Source organism: Belonocnema kinseyi, chromosome 9 (assembly GCF_010883055.1).
Source record: "Belonocnema kinseyi isolate 2016_QV_RU_SX_M_011 chromosome 9, B_treatae_v1, whole genome shotgun sequence".
NCBI lineage: Eukaryota > Metazoa > Arthropoda > Insecta > Hymenoptera > Cynipidae > Belonocnema > Belonocnema kinseyi.
Window position 1 is genome coordinate 9,902,638 of NC_046665.1, and position 22,715 is coordinate 9,925,352.

At 37.5% G+C, this 22,715-nt stretch overlaps 1 protein-coding gene across 6 annotated transcripts in view; it reads left to right on the forward strand.

Annotated features, from left to right (window-relative positions):
* LOC117180242 (uncharacterized protein CG4449) overlaps positions 1 to 22,715 on the forward strand; it is a 555,967-nt gene that overhangs the window by 144,330 nt on the left and 388,922 nt on the right. The window contains exons 2-3 of one of the 6 annotated variants that reach the window (XM_033372631.1): positions 10,643 to 10,814; positions 10,994 to 11,218. The exons of the other annotated variants lie outside the window; for them this stretch is intronic. The gene's annotated coding sequence lies outside the window, so the exon portion shown is untranslated. The remainder of the gene's footprint in view (positions 1 to 10,642; positions 10,815 to 10,993; positions 11,219 to 22,715) is intronic. 6 annotated transcript variants of the gene reach the window in all.

Genomic DNA, 22,715 nt, shown 5'->3' on the forward strand with positions numbered 1-22,715 from the left:
AATGGAATACACGATCGCGCCACGCACTACCGAAAACCGTGATCGAATGAACCGCCAGATTTCCAGACGGTGCCGCACCAATTGCGAAAACCTGGCGGACACTCCACATACCTGTCGGTTCCTCGGATTGAGGGTCCTCCAATGTTCCTGTTGCTGGGGTACTCCTGGGATCCTGGGTAGCTGCTTGGTATGACGTCTGATGCGCGTGGATGCTGAGGGATAACTCTGGTATCCGGATTTGCTCGAGTGTTTTAGGGGGAGGATAGGAGTTAAAATAAAGTTTGCCGAAAACGGAATAATAAAGGCTAGAATTTAAAGATGGAAAGAACTAATTTTTATTCAATGAATATAAGCGTACAGGTTGACAGGAGATCGTCGGTAGAAGCGCAAAATACTCCGTGATCTGTCACGCTTCTCGGTCGAGAATATACTGATTTTTCGTCCTGCCGATTTTCGCAACTCCCGATCTTCGAGCAAAACACGCGCGCATTCCAGCGGTTGGGAGGACGGATCGGGCCCTGCCATTGGTCGCCCGCTCCTCTCACCCACTGGAATACGACAAGAGCCTGCCAAATTATTCTCGATAAACGGAGAATTGGAATCCCAAACCGAGCTTGAGGATTAAACCGATGGTCGTTAATAGGTGAACTATATCAAGTCCACCCCTTCCCGGATAGACCATAGGTTTACTCCTCGAGAGGTTAAAGAAAAGTTAAATACCAAATTACTTGCATGCTAACGCGACAAGGTATCGATATGTCTAAAATTAACTAAAATTAATAATAAAAATGTAAATAAACATAAATTGTCCTTAAAACTAATTGCACGTTTAAATAGGTGCGTACGGGCGAAGATCAACGGCTGTTCACCGGTGCTCTGGCTCGTAGGGTGTAACGCTGCCAAGCGTTACGCGTTTGTCTTCTTCTTCGGGAACTGTAGATTAGGTCGGAAGCAGGTCAGCTTCGACTTAGGTGGACGCGCTTGAGCGCGGTGTCCAGAATCGGGTGCGACAATTCACCGTCACGCGATTGTTGCTGCTTAACTAATTGCGCCTTTTCCTAGAAGTGTATGTGCGAAGATCACGATAATTCACCGGTGTTTTGGCCCGTAGGGTGTAACGCCGCCCAGCGTTACTCGTCACGTCTTCCTCTTCTAGAACTGTAGACTGGGTCGGAAGCAGGTCGGCTTCGACGTTAAGTGGACGCGCCTGGACGGTGGTGTTCACAATTGACTGCGACTGTTCGTCGTTACTCGATTTCGATCGTGAAGAGGGGTGCGGCTGCTGGCTGTCACCTGGGTCTTCTTCGTCAGCAACTGTAGATTGGGTCAGAAACCGGTCGGCTTCGACGTTAGATGAACGCGCCTGAACGGTGGTTTTCAAAGATGAGCGCGACTGTTCGTCCTCACTTGAGTTTTGGTGAATGACAAACTTTGCTGGGATTGCACGGGGCGGTGCAGGCACCAAGGTGTCCCCATGGACCTTTTGTGGAGTACCGTCTTTCAAAATCTAGTAAACTTCCCCCGAGGTATTCTCTAGGATCTGATATGGCCCAATCCGGAACGGGGCGAGTTTAGCATTGAATACTTCGGCCTTGTTGGAAAGTGAATGACTGAGCGTAAACCCAGTCTCCAACCGAAAAACGAGGAGGGGTCGATGTTGGTACAGGCGCATAACCGGATTGATAATTAGCCTGGTGTTGTCGGGCCTTTTCTTCTCTCTGCTGATGTTCATCGGATTCTTCCAGGCTATGCATCTCCCGGAAACGCCATTCCCTAGGTCTGAGAATTCTTCTCCCGAAAAGCAGATAGCTTGGAGTAACCTTAGTTGCTGTGTTCCGTCGTCCTCGTAAACCAAAAAGGAGTACTGGAAGGTGAGTGTCCCATGTACGCTGGTTACTCTCGTAAAGGTGGAGCCTGAGGCCCTTCTTGACCTCCTGGTTTCGACTTTTCGTGAGATTTGCACGGGGGTGATAGACGGGCGTCGTCCATAACTCGCAGTCCCAGTTTTGTGCGGCTTCAGCCCAAGTATGACCCGTGAATTGTGGTCCATTGTCGCTCAAGATTCGCTTTGGTTACCCGAAACGAGAGAAAACTTTGTCCTGGAGCAACTTGACCGCGCTTGAAGCGTTACAGACACGCATGGGGAAAGATTCGACCCATCGTGTAAAAATGTCCGTAACGACCATAATTTGTGTGTTCCCTTGGCTTACTCTTGGGTACGGTCCCATAAAGTCAACTGCGAACGATTCCCATGAAGTCCTGGCTTGTCGTGGTCGTTGAAGAGTTGGTCGTTGTCCATGTACCGGTTTGCAGCAGATACACAGATGGCATCCTGCACCGACGGATTTCCCGATTCATGCCCGTCCAGAAGAAAAATTCGCGTACTGAACGGATTGTCTTTTCGGCACCAGTGTGTCCTGAAAGAGGCGTGTCGTGGTGTTCGTGTATAATGCGTTCGCGGAGAGTCACTGGTACCCGGATTCGCCATTCACCACCGACCACGTCACGACGCCAAAAACCGTTTCTATCGAGCTTGTTAGAAACAAGAAAATTTTCTTCCTCGCGATTGACGGGGCCACGCGCTCTGATTTCTCGCCATCTAATTGCGTCGCGGGTTATCATAGGATTCAATTGTTGGGCCTCCATAATTTCTTCAAATATGGAGGGAGTATGTAGGGCACTAAGAGCTAGGACTGAATTGTTGTTGTTCGTTGTAATTGTCGGACGGGTAGGGGGTAACATCTTTTCTAGATCCGGTTCACCCGGGACTAACACGGCCGGGTTGAGAAATCGTGAAAGAGCGTCAGGCAATTCATTTTCCTTGTCCGGAATGTGTTCGACCTTGAAATTAAATTGCCCCTTCAACAATAAATACCAACGATTTAATTTCGCACGTGTGTCCTTTTGATCTTCTAACCATGTCAGGGCCTTACTGTCCGTACGGAGAGTAAATGGTCGGTCTTCCAGATAGGGTCGGTAATGTTGAACCGCCCAAACAACGGCCAAACATTTTTGTTCGTTACAATGATATTTGGTCTCCGCAGGTGAAAATTTCGCACTTGCGTATGAAATTACGTTTCGCGTTCCGTCAGGTTTTTCGTGCAGCAAGACGGCTCCCACCCCCCTTGCACTCGCGTCGGTTTGTAATTTAAAAGGCAAAGAAGGGTCCGGGCGACTCATCGAACTCGGATTGGTAAACGCGGTTTTTACCGTTTCGAAAGCGAGTATTTTCTCGGGAGTCATTTTAAATGGTCGTTTAGGCGACAGTAAGTCCGTTAGAGGTGCGAGAATGTGTGAGGAATCAGGAATGTATTCCTTGACCCAGTGCCGATAAAAGATTGTAGTTCGCGGCGTGTTCGAGGTAAAGGGGCGTTGTGAATTGCGTTGATGTGCTCTGGCTGAGCTGCATTACCGTCGGAGCTAATCCAGTGACCAAGGTAGGGTAATGAGTCGCGGCCGAAGTGACATTTTTCGGGTGAAATCGTGAGCCCATAGATATCGAGGCGTTCGAGAACTAAGGCGATCTGCGCTAGATGTTCCTGCCAATTTCGGGAGTAAATAATAATGTCGTCTAAATACGCCAATGCGAAAATACCCCATTGTTCAGCCAGAAAATGTCGCATCAAATTTTGGAAAGTTGCCGGAGCTCCTTTTAAATCGAACGGCATAACTCGGAACTGAAATAACCCACCCCCGGGGGTTGAAAAAGCAGATAACTTCCGAAATTCGCGGGGGAGAGGGATTTGCCAGTAACCGTTTTTGAGGTCCAAAAGGGAGAATACCTTGGCACCACCGAGGTCTTTAATTGTTTCATGTATTCTAGGCAGGCACTGGGGAACGTCAACGGTTATATTGTTGAGACGACGATAGTCCACTCAAAAACGATATTCGCTATTTTTTGTTGTTGCAATGACAACTAGCGAGCTATACGGGGACGTGGAGGGTTCGATAATACCTTCACTCAACATTTCGCGCACTTGAGTATCAATATAGAGACGCTTTTCGTCAGAGTAACGACGCGCTGGTTCGCGAAAAGGTCTCTGGTCCTTCAGCTCGATGACATGTTGCACGGCCATTGTTTGTCGTAGACGTTTTACGCCGAAGTGAAAGCTGGCCGAGTGTTCTCGAATAATGTCCTTAAAAGCCTGTGTATACTTGGGTTGAAACTCGTGCTTAACTTGCGGTACTGGAAAAGGGGTTACGTCGATCGGACATGGCAACGGTGCTAAATACAAGCGCTGCCGATTTTTAATTCCCAAATAAATGGAATCGGCTGCATGGTCATGAATGACGTTATACTTCTTAAGCCAAGGGCGACCTAGATTCATTTCAGCGCGTAATTCGGGGTTCACGTGGAAAACCGAGGGGTATTTTTCGTCATGCATTTCAGGTGTGAGATGAACGGAACCATCGAGCTTCATGAACGAATTAACCGCGGGAATTGGAGAAGATCGAGCGCCGTATAAAATTTTCCGAGGCCTGGGTATCGATCTCTGCTTCTATTTCCTGACCATCTAATATGACGCGTAGTCGAGGTAAGCAGGAAGAATCCGCGTATAGCGCGTTTAAGACTGGAATGGGTTTAAAGCAGGAGCAGCCTTTGGCTCCCGCTCGCGCCAGTTTTCCGCCCGGGTTTCAACTAATTCGGGGTGCAGTATGGGGCAAGAGCGGTGCCAGTGTGACCCAGGGCAGTATTGACAACGCGGAGGAAGTAGGTTGGGGGGAGTGCCGGCGGTGGGAGTGGAAGGTGACTCGACGACGGGTGTATTCGATTTCCTCCATGTCTCCTTCGCTTCCCTACGCGGGTTTGCCTCGAGGTCGTCAGTCTCAGCTTGGGTCGCTCGTTCAAACAACTCATTAAAATTCCTTACATTAGCAGACCGAATAACCATTTTAATTGAAGGCCGTAAGGACTCGATCAATAACGCTACGAGTTCGGATTCGGGAGATTCCGGGCGTAATCTCAACGCTAATAAATATTTTTGCCGTAGGAAAATTCCGACCGGTTCTTTCTCTTGTTGCCTACTTGAGTAAAGTTTAGCTTGTAGGCGGATTATTGTGGTATTCCCGGCGTATCGTTGCAACAGTAAATCACAGAATTTTTGCCAGGGAAGTGATAAATTTTGATACATCTCCCAACATTTTCCGGCCGAATCGGTTAAAGATTTTGATACTAACCAGTCCATTGTTGTGGAACTATTGACGATTCCGTAAAATAAGTGACGCATTCGGCTGAAAAGGTGTTAGGATCTTCGTGATCTAAGCCGGCGAAGGTAGGTCGTGGTGATTCTGATTCTGGGGTTCTTAATGCCTGGACCACTCCGCGCCAGTCACTAAGCGTAGGGGGTGGTAAGTTTACGGAAGTTGGCGGTTCGTTGGGGCAGAAGGAAGAGTTTTGAGTCGTTTGTGCATTCCACAGGAGTTTTAATTGCTCCATGAGCAAAGTATTCTGTCGTAACAGGGCTTCTAATTGAAGTTGGTAATTTGGTGGAATTTGAGCATTTTGCTGCACTTGGTTGTTCTGAAGGGATTGTATCTTTTGCTCAATTCGATGGTCCTGAACGGGTGCAATATTCAATAGTGGTTGACTATTTTGCTCCTGTAAACCGTTATGGGATTGTTGGATATCTTGCTCATTTTGAGGGTCCTGCGCGGAATGATTATTCGACAATTGTTGATTATTTTGCTCGTTTAAACCATTGTGAGAGCGTTGAATGTTTTGTTCATTTTAGGGTCCTGGCACGGTAAAATATTCAGCGGGCGTGAATGTTGGACTCGTGTAAATCCTAAAATGTCCTGTTCCGACATTGTGTTGATTGACAAGGATCGTAATCGCTTAGATTGCATTACGATAAGTCGCGAGAATTTTATAAAAAGGGCGCCAACGAGTTTTTTGAGTTATACCCGGAAACCGAAAGAAAGTGATCTGATAGATCCACCGCGTTTTCTCAGCGGGTGGAGGGTAGAGCATGGCCTCGTAAGGGTGTATGTGGGTTCGGTCTTTCAATCATGAACGAATCAGGAAAAATTGGTAATTAGAAAAATGAGAAAAATTTCCTGAGCCCTACGTTTGGGCCGCCAAATTGATACCCCCCTGAATAATCAGAATAATTTATTATAAAATAAATTCAGGGGTTGTAATCAATGGGAGTGATATCTTGTTTTTGAGAGGAAAAATTCAAGAACCGTAAACGGAAACTGAAAGGTCCGCACAAAGGGAAGGGAACAGAGGGCTTCGCGGATCGTACCTAAACGGAAAAACGCGGAGAACTCGCTCGCCGATCCTAGGCGAAACGATCGAGAATGGAATACACGATCGGTTCCTCGGATTGAGGGTCCTCCGATGTTCCTGTTGCTGGAAGCGCGTGGATGCTGAGGGATAACTCTGGTATCCGAATTTGCTCGAGTATTTTAGGGGTAGGATAGGAGTTAAAATAAAGGTTGGCGAAAACGGAATAATAAAGGCTTGAATTTAAAGATGGAAAGAACTAATTTTAATTCAATGAATATAAGCGTACAGGTTGACAGGAGATCGTCGGTAGGAGCGAAAAATACTCCGTGATCTGTCACGCTTCTCGGTCGAGAAGATACTGATTTTTCGTCCTGCCAATTTTCGCAACTCCCGATCTTCGAGCAAAACCCGCGCGCATTCCAGCGGTGGGGAGGACGGATCGGGCACTGCCATTGGTCGCCCGCTCCTCTCACCCACTGGAATACGACAAGAGCCTGCCGTTCGCCGGTTCGCGGGAATTCTCTCACCTAAGACGGTGAAAGCTTACGCGGAATCGAATCGCAGTTATAGGTTTGAGATTGCAACCCTCCAACTTCCGAGAATAAATCGCCCGACTTATTCTCGAAAAACGTAGAATTGGAATCCCAAACCGAGCTTGAGGATTAATCCGATGGTCGTTAATAGGTGAACTATATCAACTTTATCGAAGTTGAAAGTTTCTTTTTTTCTCCGCTAGGAATTGCTAAAAATGCTCAAAAAATAATGACAGGTTACGTGCATGCAGATACTTATTGGTTGATTTGCAAAGAATGTGCAAATGTTATTGTTAATATTGATTTTTTAGAAGGTTAAGATAATTTAGTCCAAAATTTGTGTCAGTTCTCAATATGCGCGACTCAAAAAGTCTGAAATGTATTAAACCAAACGTTACCTGCAAAGTGCTAGAACTCAAGTGGTAATATCCTATTTTATCAATTTATAAATAAACTTTCTTTGAAATTATAAACATATTGATGTATACAAACATTTTTTGATGCTTTTCAATTAATATTTCAAATTATAAATACGATATCTCAATCCGTGTGGACGTAGTGAACACCAAAAAAAATTCAAAATAATTTTACCCATTCATTTTGTACTCGGATAATTTCTTCAAAATTATTCAAACTAAATATACAAACGCAATTGACTGTTTAATATTCTATATTTAAAACTTTGAGAGCGATATATCATTGCCTTTGGACATTATGAATACCAACAAAATTTTGGTAACCGAAGATTGGTTTGGTCACATGGTCACCGTAGAGAACATGCCCTTTAAACGCTGGTTTATTTTCAGTTTTTTTTACTAATAAACATATATATTGATCGTATCATCAAAATAGTTTGTCTTAATTTCTCTAAATGAGATATATCTTCATCAAAAAAACGTTCGAAGAAAGGGTAAAAGTTCAGAATTTGTCTTGAATTTTAGAATCATAATATAATCTAATTAGTAATAAAGGAAATATCTAGGTACATCCAAAGTACATAACTCTCAAGTGGGATTGAAGATAACATAAGACTTTTCATTGTCTGTTTATTAATTTTCTATTCACAACAAAGAATCTAATGTAGCTTTTTTATAAAAATTTTATTTATTAATAATATTTGAACGAACTTTAATTTTTCTTTGTCGGCTCAAATTATATATCAATTAGAAGCTCGCGCGTAGCACAGTGTAGATATCCGATTGTATTCTGGTTGAGTCGGATAATTCTAGTTTAAATGCGCTAACAAGAGGACATTGAAATATGCTCTTGGTTTGATTGGATGAATACTTTCCTCAATAAAAGGCATCTACTATTATTCTTCTGGGGAAAATCAAAAAGACGCAATTTTAAGGTAGTTGTTGTGCCAAAACTCAGATATCTGAAAAAATAGTTTTTCTATGATTTTAAGAATCAAAATATTATAACCGAAGCGATCCCGAATAAAAAAAATTATTTTTTATGAAAAATAAATGATGGCTTATTTTTTCTGGAAAAACATTCTCTTCAAGTCTTCTGTTTCCAATTTTGAAAGTAAATTTTTTATGGATTCTATGCCTTCTTCTATGACTAAATCGTTCGGAAATTTTTGTTAAGAAAAGATTATTTAATAATTTTAAAAATTAGAAACAGTAAAGTTGTAGAGAATATTTTCGCGGAAAAAATAGGCCGTCATTAAAAAAACATGGTTAAAATTTTTTTTTTGTGAATGTTAATATTTTTCATAAAAAAAAAAATGTTTTTTATTTGAGACATCAGTTATAATATTTTAATTCTGAAAATTATTTTAAAAACTATTGTTTTCAGATATCTGACTTTTGGAAGGATGACAACCTTAAACTATTTTGGAGAAAATAGTATATTGAGCAACGAGTGCGGGCAATCGGTAACCCCACACGTGTTACTCATACTATTTTTGGTTATAAGTGCGTAACAGAGGAGGGGGCACCGACAGCAGCAATTCATATACTGATTTATAGGTTATGTTGTTATAACAAATAAAAGAGACTCGGGATTTCTCGGGTTTTTTACTAATTCTTTTTTATAACAAGGCGTGGCAACAGGCGTCAAGAACTATATTTTTTGCGTGAAAAAAATATAAAGGACATCTGTGAAACGAAGTTTTAATACACTGCAATAATGATTTTGTGGAGAATTTAGCATTTTGCGGTTGCTTAACAGACATTTTTTACTTGCCAAACTCTGCCATCGCGACTAATACTTAATACTTAGATACTATTTAAAATCTTTACACTTTTCTAATATTTCCTGCTTCTTCTATTTACAATTTTTCCTTCTACATGCCTCTTGCTCATTCTTTCTCTTCTTCTCTATCCTACTCAACATCTCCTTCACCCATGCTTCTGGTACCAAAAATAAAAGAGACTCGAATTTCGTCCAGTGATATTAATGGAACATGATTTTTTCAACTGCGCATGTACCGAAAAGCGCGGGTCTATTTAATGTTACAAAGTATAAACTCATAATATTATATTAATAACAAATTAGTTATTCGTTAGATTCAATTTAGTTAATTTTTTAAAAGTGAAAGTTTGTTTCAAGTAGTGATCTGTATTTTATTGATAGTACTAATTGATTTCAGATAGACCCGTGCTTTTCAGTACATACACAGTTGAAAAAGTCGATTTGCCGAGATTTTACTGATTCTTTTTAATACCAAGAGATGGTGGCAGGCGTCGATTGGCGTCAGTCCTGTGCATCTGAAAACAAAATTCAGTCTTTTGTAATCATACGTTGATTAGTACCTACTATCTCCAGCGCGGCGCTAGTAGTCCCATGACTCCCTAATTTTTCATGGTAAGCTATGGGACTAGACCAGTTTTTCAAAAAAATTTAGCAAACAAAATGTTATATTCGTCAAAAATATTGAAATTAAAACAGTGTTACTCATTCTATATTTCAAAACAGTTTTCCAAACGACTCATATGAATGCTAAAAGAAAGAAAAATCAAAACGTTATCCAGTAAAATTGGTAAAGGTGAATAAAATATTTGAATTTGAATAAAAGCTTAAATATAATTATTTTTATTTTTTAAAACACAATAAATAATATTTATATTAATAAATTATAAAAGTAATTTGACGAAAGAAATTTTAAAGGTATACAAATTTAAATTTATTATTCAAGGGTTTAGCAAGTACTTACACTTTTGAATATAATAAATATAATATAATTGAAATTGAATTAAATTTTTATTTATGAAAATGTAATATAAAAATAAGTAAACTACGTTAAAAATAATGTATTAAATATGAAAAATTTTGAAAAAATATATTTTTCAGGGGAACAAATATAAATTATAATTTTATAAAACGATCAAGATGTAAATAGAATCAATATTTTAACATCTTTGCTTTAAAGACTCTTACACAGATATAATGATAAAAGAGAGGAATTAGAGGAATTATTTTTTATATCCTTCACTGATTGTTAAGTAACATTTTCTCAAATATAAATTTAGTATGAATTCAATTTCTAATACATTATATCCATTATATATTCAAAAGCTTGAGTATTCAATTGGTAAGTTTAATTTTTATACTATTCAAATTTGTCTTCAGGAGATTCTTTTTTTATATTTAATTATTAATATAATTTATCATGTTATTGGAAGTAAATTTTCAGAATCATATTCTTGCCTCAAATATATAAATCAGATATCCAGGTGCGAAAAAAAACGTAAAAAGTGATTGAACCGTTATCGAAAAATGCAACAGTATCGATTAAAGTACTTATGCTCAATTCGCCGTGGCTCTCCAGAATAATTAACAAGTCTCTACAAGAAATTTACAGTAGTAGGATTTTTTTCCAAGTCATTTCCCAGATTTAAAATTCAGAGCTTCTAAATCGTGTGTTCAGCAATTCAAAAGGCAACATTGTATTCGTCGTCGAAAAACACCGAAGTACGTTTTAGAGAGGGAAACGGTCACAATTGAGGAAACCTCTGCTTCTGCAGAAAATTTTTAGACAAAGATGCGTGCTCTGATTCCTAAATTCAAGAAGGAGTTCGTCATTGATACGGTCCGAATAGGTGTGTTAACAAATTTTTATATTACCTTTCTTCTGATACTTCTAATCTTCTAAACTTTATATATAATCTTTAACAAAAATTTCTATTCTTTTCTTCTAATTTTCTAGTCTCTCTAGTATTATTATTAATTAAAGTAAAATCACATATAATTAATATCCTTCTCCACAAATTTTTTTCAGGATGCCAATATCAGTCCACGTTCAACAGGACCGTTACCGAAAAAAGGTTCGAAATCGTTGCTTGTAAAGAAGAAGGACGTGCATAAAGTTACTTATTCTAACACTGTAGTATGCAATTACTCTTTCTGGGCAATTGTAACCCCTCTTATTCGCATGCTTGCAAGAGTCCACAAGTGCATTGGGGTCTATGGTTTAAGCAGCCCCTTGCAACGATTGTACGTTAGCGTTAGTTAGATTATTTATTTAATTGATATTATGCGTAATTTTCACTACAAGAAACAAAATTAGAATTATAATTCTAAAAAATTGAATTATTGAATTCAAAATTCATCCCTAAAAATCACATAAAAGTATTTTTGTAAAAAAAAGTTTTAAAAAAATCACAGAGAAACAAACAATATTTTTTTGTTATGCATATATGTAGTTACAGAAAACAATAGTTCAAAACTGATTAAATATTCCTTAATGATATAATTGTAAATTTGTCTTTCATAAACAAAATTACTGTTATGAAATATAAAATTTAATTAGAAATTGTAATTAAACAACCGATATTCTAATTTTATATCAGACATTACCGAAAGGAAATTTGAGGAATGCGAACATTTTAGACTGTGTGATACCAATTTCAGTGAATTATTAGTTTCTATTTGAATGATTTCGTCTCTAGAAATTTCCTGAGTGATTTGGGTCCTTTTTGCATTTTCATCATAATGAGAAGGTATTGGTTTTAGGTAAAAAATTACTTTTGCTGTTTCCATCAAATGTCGACGTTTCGAGGCCCCCTGAGTCAGAAAAAATAGTTTTTATGTCGGTGCCTGTCTGTCGTCAGTTCCCTAGCGGAAATCTAGACAATTTCTAGATATTTTCTGGAATCAGCTCATCTAGCGAACGTCTAGGGCAATTTAATGGCGGCCGCCTAGTCTAGGGTTCGTCTTGAGTTCATCTAGCGGCATCTAGCATATTTTTCATGCAGTCTGGTATCGCACGCCCTGTCTCGGGTTCGTCAAGTGTTCATCTAGTGGTATCTAGTAAGTTTTAACTGCAGCCAGTTATCGCACTAACGATGAACAGACTTGCTACTCTATTGTATGCTAACACGAGAGCTGATGCTCGTTTTATTTTCAGCAGTAAAGGAGCTCCCCTTAACATTTTTATTTTTAGTCGAGTTCCCTTGGTCTAATCTGGAACTGTTTAGAAAGAATTAACAGATTCTTTTGATCTATATCTTAACGCTAAATTTTGGACTTTTTATTACTTAAATTAAAAAAAAAAGTATGTTGCCAGATAGCATATCGAAATTTTGTTTTAAAAAATTAGCCCTATGCGAATTGCGAACAAATTAATGGATAATGATTATATATCGCCAAAGCACTGTATACAAAATCAGTGCTTCAAAATACATGAGGACAATGATATTCCCGTACGAGAGGACCCCTAAGTGCCCTACGCCCTAACCAGATACAATTTACGTTTCATTTATTTTATGCCGTCCCGATTTTGGGGAAATCCCAACATCTAGGAACTAAAAATACGAAGGAAAGTGTCATAAAAAGTGAATTGTAATGCGAATATTGTATTTATGTCTATTTATAAAATCTTAATAAAATTAAGTTTTTTGGTCAAATAATTTATTAATCATAGAAATTATGCTTACATCATTCTTTTTTATTATGTAAATAATAACAAATAAACATATGTCAGCATAAAACAAGGCTTTGAGGTTTAAAGAATGTTTAAAAATACAATTATTACATTTTCTTGATAATTAAAAAAAATGTTGTGCCTTTTTAAAGCGAAATATTTAAGGAAAAGGAATTTAATAGCATTTCTTAAAGTTTATTTAGAATTTATTTCATGTTATGCAGGAATAATTAACAAATCGACAATTAAACGTTTAAAAAGTAGAATAATTGTGATTACAAGGAGAAAGCAGACACATATTTTTCATCCAACCACCGTGAGAATCACTTACAACCTGCAGGTTCTTTCACTCCGCTTTTCTTTACAGAATTCTTTTTTCTTCTGTTTTTGTAGTATTTTATATTCCAAAGAAAAATAAAGTATCAAATACTTTTTGAAATAGGTAATATTGAAATTAGCTATCCGTTTTTTTCTTTTAGATCAATCAAGAACTTTACGTTTTACAGAGACTTTTAAAAAGCAGAACATTTTTTTTATCCTTGAGGTTATTAAATGGTCTTTGAATTCGAATGTTCTTTATTTTTTAACAGCTTTAGATAGTATCTAAGCGAATTAAATCTCTAAAGAAAAAACAGTATTGAGCCCTTTGTGATATAAATGAAGTTGAATTTTTTTACATATTTTAGATTGCTATTTTAGAAAATATATTCCACATTTGAAACAGATTGATGTTAGTAAAGCATTTTTGTACTTGACTTTTCATTATTATTTATTACTTTTCGATCACTTTTAGGCATTTTTAATATTTCAAAACAATAAGTATTGAGTCCTTTGTTAAATAAGTAAAACCTAATTCGTTGTTTCACATATTTTAAATTATTACTCAAGAAGTGTTATTTTGCGCTAAAAACGTAGAGATTATTATTTAAAAGAGTTGAATGATTTGATAACTGCGCATTTATGGAGGTTTTTGTGTAAAAGAACATCGTTTTTTGTCATCAAGGTTCTTAAAGCATTTTTGCACTTGAAATTTCTTTAGTGTTTAATACTTTTGAATATTTTATAAATCTTTTAAATTCTTAAAGAAAAAAAAGCATCGAGCCTTTTTTTAAATAACTAAAACTCAATTCTCAAATATTTCTGAATAAAGAATGGTCTATTAAAATCTCTAAAAAATGTTCAATTTGCCTTATAACTGATCAATTATCATCAAAAAGATGTTGAAAGAAACATTGAGTTAAACAGCTTTTAGTTTGAAGACGGTTGGGGCTCACCATATGACTTGGTACGACGCTGCCTTGCAATACTAGGGCTAGATTTTGTCACCGAGATCCAAGTGCTTCGATAGCGAAGTCGGTAGAGCGCGCGTTTAGGACACACTAGTTTAAATAGTTTAGGTTATATGGCAATAGTTTTTTTTTCTTGAGAAATCGTGTATATTCTTAGATTAGGAAAATATATTTTTAGAGTGTGTCAGAAATGATTTCTTGGAAGTAAAATATGTTCTGGATTTGAATACATCTCTATATTAAGTAATACAATAAAGTTTCAGAGTATTACACAAATTTTACCAAATAAAATGTATTAAAGCTAGAAAGAATATTTATTGGTACATTATTTTGTATGTGTTCCTAGATTCACACTGCGATGGCTAGATACACACTAGACGCTTCCTAGATGTCCACTAGACGCTTCCTTAATGCCCACTAGACGCTTCCTTAATGCCCACTAGAGGCTTCCTGGATTCACACTATACGATCCCTAGATGTGCACTAGACGTTTTATAGATGCCCACTTGACGTTTCCTAGACGCTTACTACACACAGGTATAGATATTAATAGGGGCGTCTTAAGAAGACCTAACCGCTTTACTGCTTACCTCGCAAATAAGGGGACTGAAGAAGGTAACCCTTGGGAGTCTATCAGTCGTCTAGCTATAATCTAGCAAGGGGTCAACTCTAGATTATGTGTTCCTAGATGATATCATCTAGAAATCGTATAGATTTTTGCGGTAGGGTTGTGTTTGTAGTCTGCAAGCACGGTAACATTTGAAGTAATTATCCGACTGGATGCCTTTGGGCATACTTTATAAGGGTGTCAAAAGAAAGGACGACTTTATTCGTCAAAGCGAAAATTGCTCTTCCGAAAGAGTTACAAATTTGTCATCAATAATTTTTTTTTAAATACGCTTAGGTTTTGTTTGAATCTTAAAACATAATATTGAGGATAAAAATTTTTTTTAACTACACCAGGTACTAACAAAAATTAATAAACAAATAATGTTCGTCCAAAAAGGAACTTCAAATTTTTTATCAATAATTTATAGATAGGACAAATCGAGGTTCAAATCGTAAAAAATAACATTGAAACCAAACAAATTTATTTTATGAAAAAGACACAAGTTGAATTAAATGTTTGATCACAATTTTTTTATATAATGTGCCATTTTTTAATTATAAAAAGAAGACAAGGAAAATACGTATGTTTCAATATCAATGCATTAATATTGAAACATACGTATTTTCAGGATCGCCGAGAATAAAAATTACTGCAAAATGAGGAACAAATATTAAAGTAATCATGAAAAATAAAATTTACTTCTTATTACGCAATATCTGAATAAGCAGTACCAGGCTGAGGTACAGAAATAAATATGATATACATGTCGTCCCATAATTTTCGTCGTACGGTCCTACTAAAAATGAAAGACAAATTTCAATTACATCAGTGGATAGGGTATGTAAAGTTAAGTATGCACCCTACCTTCTGTTGCAAATCTGCCAACCTAATGTGAGTTATCACAGTTCAAACATTACGATGTGGCGACTCACAAGACGTAACTTCCGTGTGAAAATTTATTACAACTTTGCACGTGGTTTAGGGAATGAAGAGTCTTTGACAGATATGTCGAAAGTATTTGGTGAGGATTGTCCTTTCGTAAAAACTATACTCCAGAACAAGGTAATGCTGTTCGGAACGCAATAGCATTACATACAAGAATTACGTATAGAAAATTAGATGAACTTATGCACATTCCGAAATCAACTTTACAACGGATTCTTTCCGAGTAGTTATCTGTAAAAAGCCGTGTACAATATGAGTACTGTATGCTCTTTCTGGCGAGCAACAAAAGAATCTTGTCAAGTGGTGGAAAAAAGGCTAAAAAAGTTTAAATAAATGAATCTTTTGCGGAGGCGAATTCCATTGTGACGAGTGAAGAAACGTGGTTGTACTTATAATGCCTAACTTTACTCATTCTATTCACTGATGTAATAGAAATTTATCTTCCATTTCCAGAATGTCCGTGTGACACAAATTATAGTACATATCTTGTAAATGCAACATAATAGTATTAAACATAGTATTGAAAAGTTTACAATTTTGCCAAAATCGAGTGCGATGCACGAGTTATGTGATGAGAATGTGTTCGTTAAAGCCGAAGTAGCTTCTAACAAAAGAGAATTCACAATCAACAAATTACAGTTGTCGATGCTTTGACTTTTAATTTTAAAAGGTCTTTGCATAAGTATCGGACAAATACAAAAACCTAGGCTGTAGCACGATGTAAATACACAATCGAGATCGAAACGTGAGATAAATATATTATCAAGCGCGAAGGGCGAGAACCAACAGTTGCGTTCCCTAGGTGCGTTCAAACTTGCGAGTGAAGAAAGCCACGCGTGATGAGAAGGTGCCCGGACTGCGGAACATTTTTTAAGTTGTAATTTATGGCGGTCCAACCTTGAGGATTCCGAAACACGAAAGGTAGTTGATAAAGCTTTGGTTGTTATAAAGTCTTCATAAAACTAATCCCTTTTTACACTACAAATTGTTGTTTATTCATTTACATGCATATATTTATTCGTGACTACTTATTTATTTATAATCTTATATATGTACAGTAATGTTTTATTAACGCAAGTTTTATATATTTGTAATCTTATAGATTCGTAGATTCTCTTTTTTAACTATAAAATTCCTAATTTCAAAATTGAGAATAAAAGTATTTTTTGTATTTCAGCTCTAAAATGTGTCTGGGGCCATTTTTCGTAAGCATGTCCGAATCTCGAAATCAAAAAAAAAATTATTTTGTAATTGGCGATTTGAAAATAGGATATTTGGAATCTACACATTTTTTCGATTTCAGACACATTGGATATATTTCAAAAAGTTGAAAATTTTACACCCAATAGAGTCCGAAATATTTATTAAACTTATTGAAATTAAAAAAAAAAATTATTACATTTTGTATATACAAATGTCTAGAATCGTAAAAACTTTTAGATTCCAAATATCCTATTTTTCAAATCACTAATTTTAAAATATACATTTTTTTAAATTTTGTAATATTCGCTTGGTTACGAACAAAGACCCCACTGACGATAAGTATTCGGGTGAAATATAGTTTGTAGGCATTATCAAATCATACCAGGAACTTTAAAACTACTTCCTGAGTAGCTACGGATGAAAATGGCACAAAAGTGACTGAACCGGTCAACTCGCTTTTTGCCGAAAAGATCCTTTTTGTTGTTGTATTTTTTAATTGAAAATGCAGTGTTATTTCTTGGTTGAAAGTCGCGCGAACTATACAGTAACACGATAGTATAGTGGTCGCGAGGGCCAAGAGGGAAAAGCGGGGGACTCGCCTGTATTACCACGTGTATCTCAAACAGCGGTCAATTAGGCTACATCAAAACTACGTCTAAACGCATGAATTGTTGGCCGCAATACTTTTTTCACATAATCTAAAGGCAATTATATCGAACCCTTCAGCTCGCTTTTTCCCGAAAATGTTCTTGTGGTTGTCGTTTTTTAAATTTAAAAATGGAGATGATTTTTTCTCGCTTGAAACTGGCGCGTTGAAATGACTATTTGTACGTGCATTCATTATCAAATGGCGAATTACTAAAATAAATGTATTAGCAACAAAAAAGTTTTCAACTTGAAACGTAAAGGAAACAAAATTTATAATTTAACATTTTAAAATTTTTGAAGATGTTGAATTTTTTAAATCTATAGTTTAAAGTTGTACAAATGTTCCGCGTCAAGGCAAAAAAGTCAATAATGTAATAAATTCGTAAACCATCCGTAGTCAATTTTGAAGAAAATTTCAAAAAAATTAATTAGATAAACAACGACATAAAATTTGTAGCAGAATTTACTACTCCTCGAAATCATTGTATATTGCGTTGAATCCATAAAACATAAATGATTATTTTAGAAATATTTTTTGGAAAAGATGATCATTTAAAAAAATTAAGTTTGTAAAAAAAACGGCGAATATATGTATTTGTTTAAGTTCATATTCCTTTAAACAAATTTTTGAAACAAAACTACTGAAACAACTTAAAATGGTTTAAACAAATAGAAATAAGTTAAACGTTGGAAGAAATGTATCAAAATGATGTGATAATTAAATCCAAAGTAGCATAGGACATCATCTTGAGGAAAAGGTACAATATCTGGCTCAATTTTGATATGTTTTGTTAAGAAAGAATGATTATTTTTTTAAATAACTAAATAATGTTTGTAAAAATTGTGCTACTTCAAAATAGGACTAACTATTACACCTCATTAAGAAAATACGGGTTTCTAAAACATTTTTTGGGCAAAATAAATGTTGCAATAAGTTAAATTTATTTAACAATTACAAATTGCACAAAAAGTGATGAAGGATATTCCAATTTTCAGCTTATAATTATTTTGTTTAAAGAAATAACAAAAATTGCTGGAAATGAACAATAATATGTAATAACGTAGTTCTTTCCCAGATAACAAAATGCCTGAACAGTGCGAGTCTTATGGGTCGCACGCGTGCGGGTAAGGTCCCATTACGTGAGTTCATATCACCACACAGATGTGTCTTCCATATGGTCGCATATGTCTCGCACGTGTGCGAGCAAAATGCGACCAATTAGTGTAAAAGTTAATTTTTAAGTAAAACAACGAATTTTCAATCAAATAGTCGAATTTTCAACCAGAGATGAATTCTCAACTAAAATTATGAATTGCCAAACAAAAAAGACCAATATTCAACAAATAAAGTTTCTCCTGCCAGGAATAAAAACAAGTTCATACAAATTGTTGTCCTTTCAAGACAAAAAATGTATTTTGTAAACCAGTTGCATTTTTATTCCAAAAATATGAGTTCTGAACAAAAAGTTCGTGTTCAAACATACATTTATCTGCGTAGTATAATTTTCCATTTGAAAAAGATAAATTTGCAACAAAATATTTCATCTCTAAACTAGATGAATTTTCAACGAAAAGTTAATTTTCTACAGAAATGGTTGATAAGTTGAATAAATAACAAGGAAAATAAATTATCATAAACAATATTATATCACGCTCAACAGAAAATTTCATTTTCAAACTTTCATAATTCTTCAATGTACAATTTTTTATTTTTCGTGGACAATTATTTAATAAAGAAAAAAGATAGAAAAAAGATAAAGACCTGTATTACATGAAAAAATATATAAATAATATAGGCAAAGCTCACTTTTGACGAAAATCATTGTTTTGCAGTTTCAAGCTCTTTTCCGGTTTTGGCTTATCAATAAATGCAAGAAATGTGTAAAGAAACGAATTTAATTTTGTCGAAAAGCCTGGTTATAGTTGAGGTGGTTGTTGAGATATGATTGTGGTAATTTAGTATAAAAGCCTATTTTAATTTTTTACCCTCTTAAGATGCGGCTGACAAGTTTAAGTGCGCCTAGGTCGCGCGACTGTTGGTTCTCGTGCTACCATAGCTAGAACAAGCCTGCAATAGAGAAAGAGAGGCGACACTAAGACCAACAGGGGGCTGAAATGGATGATGAGCTTCGTGGAGATTTTTCCGAAGAATCCGACCTCTGGACTATCAATTGTTGTGTGCAAGAATTGTTGCGTGCAAGAACAATTGTTTTGTGCAAAAATTTTACCGCCAAGGTTCGAAAGTTTGCGTGCAAACTCCGGACCCGTTATCACACACTTAACGAGTCAAAGCTGCTCAAAGTTTCTCAAAGTTTCTCTCTGACCCATCTCGACTCTTTTAAGACCCTTCAGTTACTGTCGCCCACCCGCCCAAACCAGAGGAGGTCGAAGTATTTTGAAGAGAAGTCTACGAAGTGCAGCATAGACTAGACGAAGACTCAGATAACATAAATAGCTTCAAGGAGCTGTATTCTCACCTCATATTTAAAGTCGGAAGAACCAATTTCGGAGTGGTTGGTAGAAGGGCGCACAATACTCCTGCCGAAAATAGACAACTTAGCTGACCCGAAGAATTATAGGTCAATCACTTGTCTGAAAACACTATAAGATATTCACAGCTATCCTAAATGATAGGATTGTTCGGGCAATTGAACCTGTGTGGCAAGAAATGTATGGACAACGAGGCTCAAAGAAAGGCGTAGCGGGATGTCGGGAGAACCTGCTCATCGATAGATGTTTATGCAAAGATGCAGAATTTTACAAGCGTGACCTATCGATGGCCTGGATTGATTATCGGAAAGCTTTCGATTCGACCTTCCATAGGCTTATCATCTGTCTTTTGGAAAGCTTAAAGGTTCATCTGCAAATCGTTAGTTGCATAGAGATTGATGCGGCTCGGAAAACCAGATTAACAATCTCATCTGGAAAAAATCATGTGAAAACTAACAAGGTCACCTTTCAGAGAGGTGTCTTTCAGGTCGACACCATGAGCCCACTCCTTTTTTGCCTTAGATTATTGCCACTATCTCTAGCACTTCGCCATTCCGACGGGTACTTGTGTGGCAAACCTGCAGATCGAAACTACAAGGTCACTCATGTATTTTACAAAAAACAGCGGAGGAGGCTGCTGGAACACTCGGATTTAATTTCAGTATTAGGGGTGACTAAAATGCATCAAATCTTATCTATCTCGAGTACTCACTCCTGAAAGCCCGGATTAAGACATCACAGGAGAAAAACTTTCGTGAACAGCTCCTCAATAAGAGGATGCGCGGTATCATCCACAGAAATTTGGAGAATCAGTCAATGTCGTGTGAGCTAACTTTTGCTTTCCTTAAATCACGCGGATTGAAGTCTGGTACCGAGGGTTTCATTTTGGCATGCCAAGACGGTGTCATTTCCACCTTAACATACCGTCGCCACATTTTGAGCCAAGACATCCCCGATGGTAGCTGCAGGGCGTGCCATGCACACCCCGAGCATTTAGCTCACATACTATCTAGTTGTCCACCTCATGCGGCAACGACCTGCATTCAAAGGCACAATGTGGCACTAAGAGTGCTTTATTACCATCAGTGTCACTTTTACGAGATTAAACTAAATATCGCTCCTCTAAATGCTCCTAGGGAAATCGAGTCAATTGTCGAGAATGGAAGATGCCGCATATACTGGAACTTTATAATCTCGACAATTGTTTCTGTTGCACACTCGAGGCCAGACATGGTTCTTCTTGACTTCGAGAAGAGAACCATGTTTGTTATCGAATTTTCGGCACCAGCTGACAAAAATATCATAGCCAAGGAGAATGAAAGGAAAGAGAGGTATGGAGATCTTATAAGGGGGTTGCAACGATTGTACCCGGAATATTCTGTTAAACTAATCGTCCTTATCATCGGCGCTCTTGGAGGTGCAATTTTTCAGATTAGCACCCACTCCCAGCGAAATCCTGCGGTTGTTCTTGTGACAAATGTTTAATTATATATATACATATATATATATAATTAAAAATTTGTCATAAGGACAACCGCAGGATTTCGCCGGGAGCGGGTGCTAATCTGGAAAATTGCACCCGCTGAAAAGTGCAGCGGCACTTCCCATTCTCGACAATTGACTCAGTTTCTTTAGGAGCATTTAGAGGAGCGATATTCAGTTTAATGCCGTAAGAGTGACAGAGATGGCAATAAAGCACTCTTAGTGCCGCATTATGCCTTTGAATGTAGGTCGTTCCCGCGTGAGTTGGATAACTAGATAGTATGTGAGCTAAATGCTCGGGGTGTGCCTGGCACGCTCTGCAGCTATCATCGGGAATGTCTTGCCTCAAAATATGGCGACGGTATGTTAACGTGGAAATGACACCATCTTGGCATGCAAAGATGAAACCCTCCGTACCAGACTTCAATCCGGGCGATTTAAGAAAAGCAAACGTTAGCTCACAAGACATTGACTGATCCTTCACATTTCTGTGGAAGATACCGTGCATCCTCTTATCGAGGAGCTGTTCACGAAAGTTTTTCTCTTGTGCTTTCTTAATCCTGGCTTTCAGGAGTGAGTACTCGAGATAGATAAGATTTGCGGCATTTTTCTCACGCCTAATACTGAAGTTAAGTCCGAGTGGTTCAGCAGCCTCCTCCGCTGCTTTGTACAGAAACGCTCCTTTGTCCACTTCTTCGTGATTCCTGACCATTTTAAGAAGAGGGTCTCTTCCATTTGCAACTCTATGTGCTGTACCCAGAATAATCCTGTTGTGAAGACGTTCAAGACTCAATATTCCGCGACCCCCTTGACGGCGTGAGATGTACAGTCGCGGAAGGGAAGACTTAAGATGCAAGCTTTTGTTCATGTGCATAACCTTTCTTGTCCCGATATCAAGGGATCTGAGCTCGTTCTTCGTCCATGGAACTACTCCAAATGAATAGAGTAGTACCGGGACGGCAAGCTTGTTCGTTGCAGATACTTTGTTCCTCGCCGACAGTTCGGAAGACCAAATCTGCCGGATGAGATGTTTGTATCTGCTCTTAGCGTCAGATAGTATCCGTATTCTCTCAACAATACGCTGAATGATGGTCAGCAGCTTTGACTTATTAAGTGTGTGATAACGGGTCCGGAGTTCGCGCGCGAACTTTCAAACCTTGGCGGTAAAATTCCTGCCAGATGTGATGTAGTCAATCACACACTGAACGCGGAACGGGACGCCTACTGTCTTGCCCAGCCTATCTTTATGGCAAATTAATGCATTCGTCTTTTGGTCTTATGATCAACCGTTGGTTTTGTTTTACTGTTGGCATCGGCCAAAGCTCTCGCTGCATTATACACACAATAATTGATAGCCCAGAGGTCGGATTCTCCGGAAAAATCTCCACGAAGCTCGTCATCCATTTCAGCC